This window comes from Salvelinus sp. IW2-2015, linkage group LG28 (genome assembly GCF_002910315.2).
Source record: "Salvelinus sp. IW2-2015 linkage group LG28, ASM291031v2, whole genome shotgun sequence".
Classification (NCBI taxonomy): Eukaryota; Metazoa; Chordata; class Actinopteri; order Salmoniformes; family Salmonidae; genus Salvelinus; species Salvelinus sp. IW2-2015.
In genome coordinates, this window is record NC_036868.1 from 14,592,374 (window position 1) to 14,599,300 (window position 6,927).

Consider the following 6,927-nt stretch of genomic DNA (forward strand, 5'->3'; position numbering starts at 1 on the left):
TACTGGTGGGAAAACAAGACAATTGTCAAATAATTTAACAGGCGTCAATTGTTGTACAACTTCATGGGTATCACCTTTACCTCAAATTAACAGTGGATTTCTGCTGTTGTGGGCCTTTAACCTTCTGTCTGACATTGTCATTCACACAGGAGAGAGACGGGACTATCGTGGATCCTCTGGGAGTCTCAACAACATCATGATGCTGACGAGGCAGAGAAGAGTCTCTCCACATCAGAACTCAAGAAACACCAGCAGAGATCCACAGGGAAGAAATCTCATTGCTGCTCTGACTGTGGGAAATGTTGCAAATCTTCATCAGAACTTATGATACACCAGCGAGTACACACAGGAGAGAAGCCTTATAGCTGTGATCAATGTGGGAAGAGTTTTACTACATCTAGCCATCTAACTATACACCAGCGAGTACACACAGGAGAGAAATCTTATACATGTGATCAATGTGGGAAGAGTTTTTTACTCATCTAAAGCAACATGATAGTACACCGGCGGGGACACACAGGAGAGAAACCATATAGCTGTGATCACTGTAGGAAGAGTTTTACTAATCTGGGCCATCTGACTATACACCAGAGAACACACACAGGAGAGAAACCTTATGTCTGTGATCAATGTGGGAAGAGTTTTACTCAGTCAAGCTCCCTGAAATCCCACCATAGAACACACACTGGAGAGAAACCTTTTGGCTGTTATCAATGTGGGAGGAGTTTTACTCATCTAAGCAACCTGCTAGTACACCGGCGGGGACACACAGGAGAGAAACCATATAGCTGTGATCACTGTAGGAGGAGTTTTACTACATCTGGCTCTCTGACTGTACACCAGAGAACACAACACAGGAGAGAAACTTAATAGCTGTGATCAATGTGGGAACAGTTTTGCTAAATCTAGCTATCTGACTGCACACCAGAGAATACACACAGGAGAGAAATCTTATGGCTGTGATCATGTGGGAAGAGTTTTTACTCATATAAGCAACCTGATAGTACACCGGAGGGACACACAGGAGAGAAACCATATAGCTGTGATCACTGTAGGAAGAGTTTTACTACATCTGCTATCTAACTATACACCAGAGAAACACACAGGAGAGAAAACCTTATGTCTGTGATCAATGTGGGAAGAGTTTTACTCAGCTAAGCAGCCTGATAGGAGACCGGAGAACTCACACAGGAGAGAAACCTTATGGCTGTGATCAATGTGGGGAAAGTTTTACTTCATTAGTTATCTGACTAAACACCAGAGAACTCACACAGGAGAGAACCTTATGGCTGTGATCAATGTGGGAAGAGTTTTACTGCATCTAGCAATCTAACTAGACACCAGAGAATACACACAGGAGATAGACCTTATGGCTGTGATCAATGTGGCAAGAGTTTTATTCAGCTACAAAACCCTGAAATCACACCGGAGAACTCACACAGAGAGAAACCTTATAGCTGTGGTCAATGTGGGAAGAGTTTTACTGATTCTAGTCAACTGATTAGGCACCAAGAGAACACACACAGGAGAGACACCTTACAGCTGTGATCAGTGTGGGAAGAGTTTTGCTAAATCTAGCCATCTGACTCTACACCAGAGAACAACACAGGAGAGAAGCCTTATAGCTGTGATCAATGTGACAAGAGATACTCTGATAAAAAGATCTCTGATCAGACATCAGAAAATACATACATGAAGGAGTTTTTTCATGATATCAATGAAGTAATGTCACAATGTAGAATGTTTTACCAATGTAGAAGGAGTTATTTAATGATGTCACAATGTAGAACCCTAAGCGTTTGTTAAATTGATTTTAGGGAAAAGAGGAAAAATCCAGGCTCTGAATTGAAAGAGTATTATTTATGAGATTTATCAAAAAGTGACTCACACAAAAAAGAGCTGTTGTTACACTTACCATGTTGGTGACCCACTTGAATCAAAATGCAACACTTCAAACTGTTTCCGCATATTGGTTATTGATTTGGACACGTTAAAACTGTGTTTTGACATTCACTATTCCCATTTTATCAAAATGTCATTCAAAAGACGTTGAAAATAAGACTATTCCTGACGTCCAGTATATGTTCGGTTGTAGTTGAAAGTGAAAGTTGAAAAGATGTCTTTTCGGGTCGATTTTTTTCAATGACTTGAAAACTGCTTAATTTCAACGTACTTGCAGCCGATACACCTATAATCAATTTTTAATTAACAATCTGACATCACTCCAGTATTTCTTGACAACATTCAAGTGCTAATTGTCTTTATTCCACTACTGAAGAAGTATGACTCAAATCACCTCATATTTCAAACATTCAGCCTGACAAAAGATACATGTTTTATTATTCCATGCCTCACCATTAAGTTAATTATTGCCAAATACATATTAACAAAGGGGTGAACATTTGGTTTTGATATTTCATATTTACAATTATGTAGCATTTAGTAATCATAGTTATTCATGCAACCAACTTGACATTTTTGGGTACATTTATATTGACATTGTTACCCTGCTTTTATATCCACAACATGCCTATCTAGTGAACCCTGAAAAGAGAGAGAAGCTCCGCAGTGAGGTGGAAAGTTACTACGGATATCGCAGGAGTTTCCTTTGAAATCAGACATGTCCGTGGTAAGGACAACTTGGTTGTTGATTGTCTCAAGGGTGGGCAGTCAAAATAGATTTGTGTTTTGCATTTAGCCAGTGAGTTACCATGATCACAATTTCCAAAACACGTTTTTCCCGTGTTGGAGATTAGTTTTATCTCTTATTCTTTTCTGTATTTTTTTTTAAACTGCATTGTTGGTTAGGGGCTCGTAAGTAAGAGTTCCAGTGTTGTATCCGGCCCATGTGACTAATACTATTTGATTTGAGTTTTGTTTGGGCTCATTCCAAGGGGACGAGAGTTCTAGGAGCTAGTGAGTTTTAGGGAGACGAGAGTTCTAGAAGCTAGTGAGTTTTAGGAAGACGAGAGTTCTAGAAGCTAGTGAGTTTTAGGAAGACGAGAGTTCTAGAAGTTCTAGGATTCTATAGAAAGAAAAAGGAGAAAAAAATAATACGATTGTATATTATTATTTAGAAATATGTGTTTTTTCTTGTTTTTAATTGTTGACAGCCAGTAGACACCATGTTTATATTGGTGAAGGTGAAGCATTGTAGATGATTATGTGAAATGGAAGTTGTAGAGATACTCTGAAGGATTGGCTATGAAAAGCCAACTGACATTTACTCCTGAGGTGCTGACCTGTTGCACCTTCGACAAACCACTGTGATTATTATTATTTGACCCTGCTGGTCATCTATGAATGTTTGAACATCTTGGCCATGTTCTGTTATAATCTCCACCCGGCACAGCCAGAAGAGAGACTGGCCACCCCTCAGAGCCTGATTCCTCTCTAGGTTTCTTCCTAGGTTCTGTCTTTCTAGGGAGTTTTTCCTAGTCCCGTGCTTCTACACCTGCATTGCTTGCTGTTTGGGTTTTAGGCTGGGTTTCTGTACAGCACTCTGTGACATCAGCTGATGTAAGAAGGGCTTTATAAATACATTTGATTGATTGTACAACTGAATGCATTCAACTGAAATGTGTCTTGGGTGCACAGATTGGTGTCACCTCGTTAGTCAGTATGTGTTACACCTGTGCTGGCTTGTCCATGTTAGTTGTTAGTGGGAAGGTGTTTCACCTGAGCTGGTCCAGGTTCTATTTAAGAGTTTCTGGCCCAGTGCTCCAGTTGTCTTGATAGATGTGGAGAGTCAACACCTTTAGTTGCTCCACCTTTTTGGTTTGCTTCCCGTTTTTAAGTTTGGTGTGGGTTTTTCTTTTGTTTGCCTCTTCTTGGGCAGATTTACTGGGTCTCATGGTGGGTGTCTTTTAGGTCCCAGTTGTTGTTACTAGTCAAACTTTCAGTGGACACCCCCATAGTGTCTTTGAGAACCCCTCCTAAAAAACAAGCTTATATTTTGGGTTGGGTTGGATATAGCATCATATTGTTTATATTTTAGTATTTTAATCAATGGCATTTCCTTGGCAATGTTCATTAGTCTTTCAGTTGTTATTCTTCTGTTTTTTATCCTCTTATGTTTGTTGTTGTACTAAATATTCATTTTTTTTCTTAGTTTTTTCCTGTGAAGCCATTGTGTTTGCATCCATGTCTGACATGTGCTGTAATAAATAAAGCTTGATTTGAAAATTATCAACAGGACTCTTGGTCCATCTTAGTATGAAAATCAGTATCAATCCCACTTTTCCAGCCTGCTGAAGGCCTGGTGGAGGGGTAAACACCACCCCGCTCTTACCGGGGGCTTGAGGTGGTCTCCCACAGCTCTGCTGGTGGAGTGGTAAACACCACCCCCGGCTCTACCAGGGGCTTGAGGTGGTCTCCCACAGCTCTGCTGGTGGAGTGGTAAACACCACCCCCGGCTCTACCGGGGGCTTGAGGTGGTCTCCCACAGCTCTGATGGTGGAGTGGTAAACACCACCCCCGGCTCTACCAGGGGCTTTGAGGTGGTCTCCCACAGCTCTGCTGGTGGAGTGGTAAACACCACCCCCGGCTCTACCAGGGGCTTGAGGTGGTCTCCCACAGCTCTGCTGGTGGAGTGGTAAACACCACCCCCGGCTCTACCAGGGGCTTGAGGTGGTCTCCACAGCTCTGCTGGTGAGTGGTAAACACCACCCCGGCTCTACCAGGGGCTTAGGTGGTCTCCCACAGCTCTGCTTATGTTCATGTTCTGTGCCTTGCTGTTCCATTTCTTGACTGCCCCTGCAAACACGACACAATTTAGTCATATTATATAAAACACTCAAAGTAATGGATAAGGAGCATCTATGGCCTCAGTTACACCTGGCACCTAAATGTGACTTCTGTCATCTGATCACTCCAAGCTGCATTAGGTTCAGATCTACCAGGATGGGCCTTGACATAGTCTGGATGCAGTCAGGCCACTGAATATGCATCAGCAATATAAAGAGATGGGGTGAATTAGTGGGGAAAAGTTACATTCTACACAAATTACCTTCATAATATCAAAGAACAAATGTGTGTGTCTGAGGGGAAATGAACTTTCATACAGCCAAAATGGTGAGAAATTAGACCAATATCAGTGTACAATTTGCACTAATGTAAATAAACATGGATGATGGAACATATTCCCTTTAGCTGACGTGATGAAACCACTAAGGGAACATAAATATTTACCATCTAAACCATGTGTGACCTCTCACCTCTCTGAGTGTAGAAGTGTTCTTCCTAACCAGTCCCTCAACAGCTCTCTGACTGAGCTCCACCCTCACTGGGTCTTCAGATGAGAGGAAGGCTGAGGAGGGATGGAAGGATGAATGGATCAGTCAGTCAATAAAGTGTAGAGCTGCTGTCTATCCTGTCAGAAAAAATCACTATTTTAGTAGTTCATTAAAGTAAATAAGGCTTTATGACTGCTGAATACCAACTATCAATCACTTAGATCATGTATTTTTCAGGTAGAGATACATCCTTGGGACGTCCCTAGCCCGTTGAAGTTGACATTTAAATGGTTACGGTAGGGTTAAGGTTAGGGTTTAGGGTAGGATGTCCCAAGGATCCCGGATAGCATTGACCATTGTGCATTCTTCTGTCTCTTTTACATAGCAGGTGATGGGTTCTGACTTCTGACCTTTTAAATATGAAATATCCTTATTATGTGAAATGAAACAATAATGTATGTTGATGCTAATATGATGTACAATATTCCATGATGTTTCTATATGATAACAACAGAGTAATATATTTAATATGATGTACAATATTCCATGATGTTCTATATGATAACAACAAGATGTCCAAGAGTCATATATTTAATATGATGTACAATATTCCATGATATTTCTATATGATAACAATAGCGTTGTAGAAAAGGCCCATGGAGTTGGTGGAATAATCCTTTAATTCATGGCCACTTACTCAGCTGGGCTGAGGGGCGCTTTAATTAGGTCAGGTGGCAATGAGCGACATCTCATCCACATAACAGGAGGAAAACGCTCTCGCTGCTTTCTCTTCCTTAACTCCGTCTGCTTGAGAAGTTCTGTGCGTCCAGGAATCCACCGACTCTGTTACCTTTCATCTGAACTATCTGTTGCGATCGGGAGAATTGGGCCATCATTGTTTCTAGTTATTACCGCGAAGCGCGGCTTGGAGCGCACATGGTGTAATGTGAATTGTCAATGATCGCGGCCATACGAATCCTCAAAGGCCAATTATGCAATCGATATGGTTAATATGTAATTAAATTAATTACATGTACACAATTGAAAGGGTGAAATGAGAAACGTCATTGTTTGCTAACTGATCGACTTTGATATCAGACTAAAGGGGATTATAGATTGAATTACCATTCACTGTTTGTATTTATTTCATGATTATGATAAATAGATAAGAGCCTAAATGACTCACGGGTGTCTGAGTCAGTCTGACTATTGACTTCTTAACGAACTGGATTGTTGAATTCCCTAATTGTTAATAATGAATGATTGTTATGATTTGATCTTTGTGATTATTAATTTGATTGGATACACGTTATTTTGTTTCCTTTGTTATGCAGCACAGACTACTCAGTAAATATACCACTTTACGGTTAAAGGAATTCCTGCCTCCGTCTCATCCATTCTTCTGTCACCTGACACGTGACCATCTGTTCACCTTCACTGTCAGTCATCCTACCTGTCCAGCTACCCACACAGATTCCACTAATCTTTCAAGCTAATATAGTTCAACATCAGTTCACCTTCTCACCTCATACTGTATTGGAGCAGCAGCAGCTGACTGCCCGGTTCAACGTCAGTTCACCTTCTCACCTCATACTGTATTGGAGCAGCAGCAGCTGACTGCCCGGTTCAACGTCAGTTCACTGTCTCACCTCATACTGCATTGGAGCAGCAGCAGCTGACTGCCCGGTTCAAC

At 41.2% G+C, this 6,927-nt stretch overlaps 1 protein-coding gene and 1 long non-coding RNA gene across 3 annotated transcripts in view; both read left to right on the top strand.

The window, feature by feature from the left end:
• Positions 1-6,927, top strand: part of aig1 (androgen-induced 1 (H. sapiens)) — an 84,937-nt gene that overhangs the window by 50,486 nt on the left and 27,524 nt on the right. The gene's annotated exons all lie outside the window — the stretch shown is intronic.
• Positions 16-3,023, top strand: LOC139023206 (uncharacterized). Its single transcript, XR_011474344.1, has 2 exons — positions 16-423; positions 1,600-3,023. It is a non-coding gene; the product is annotated as an uncharacterized lncRNA (long non-coding RNA).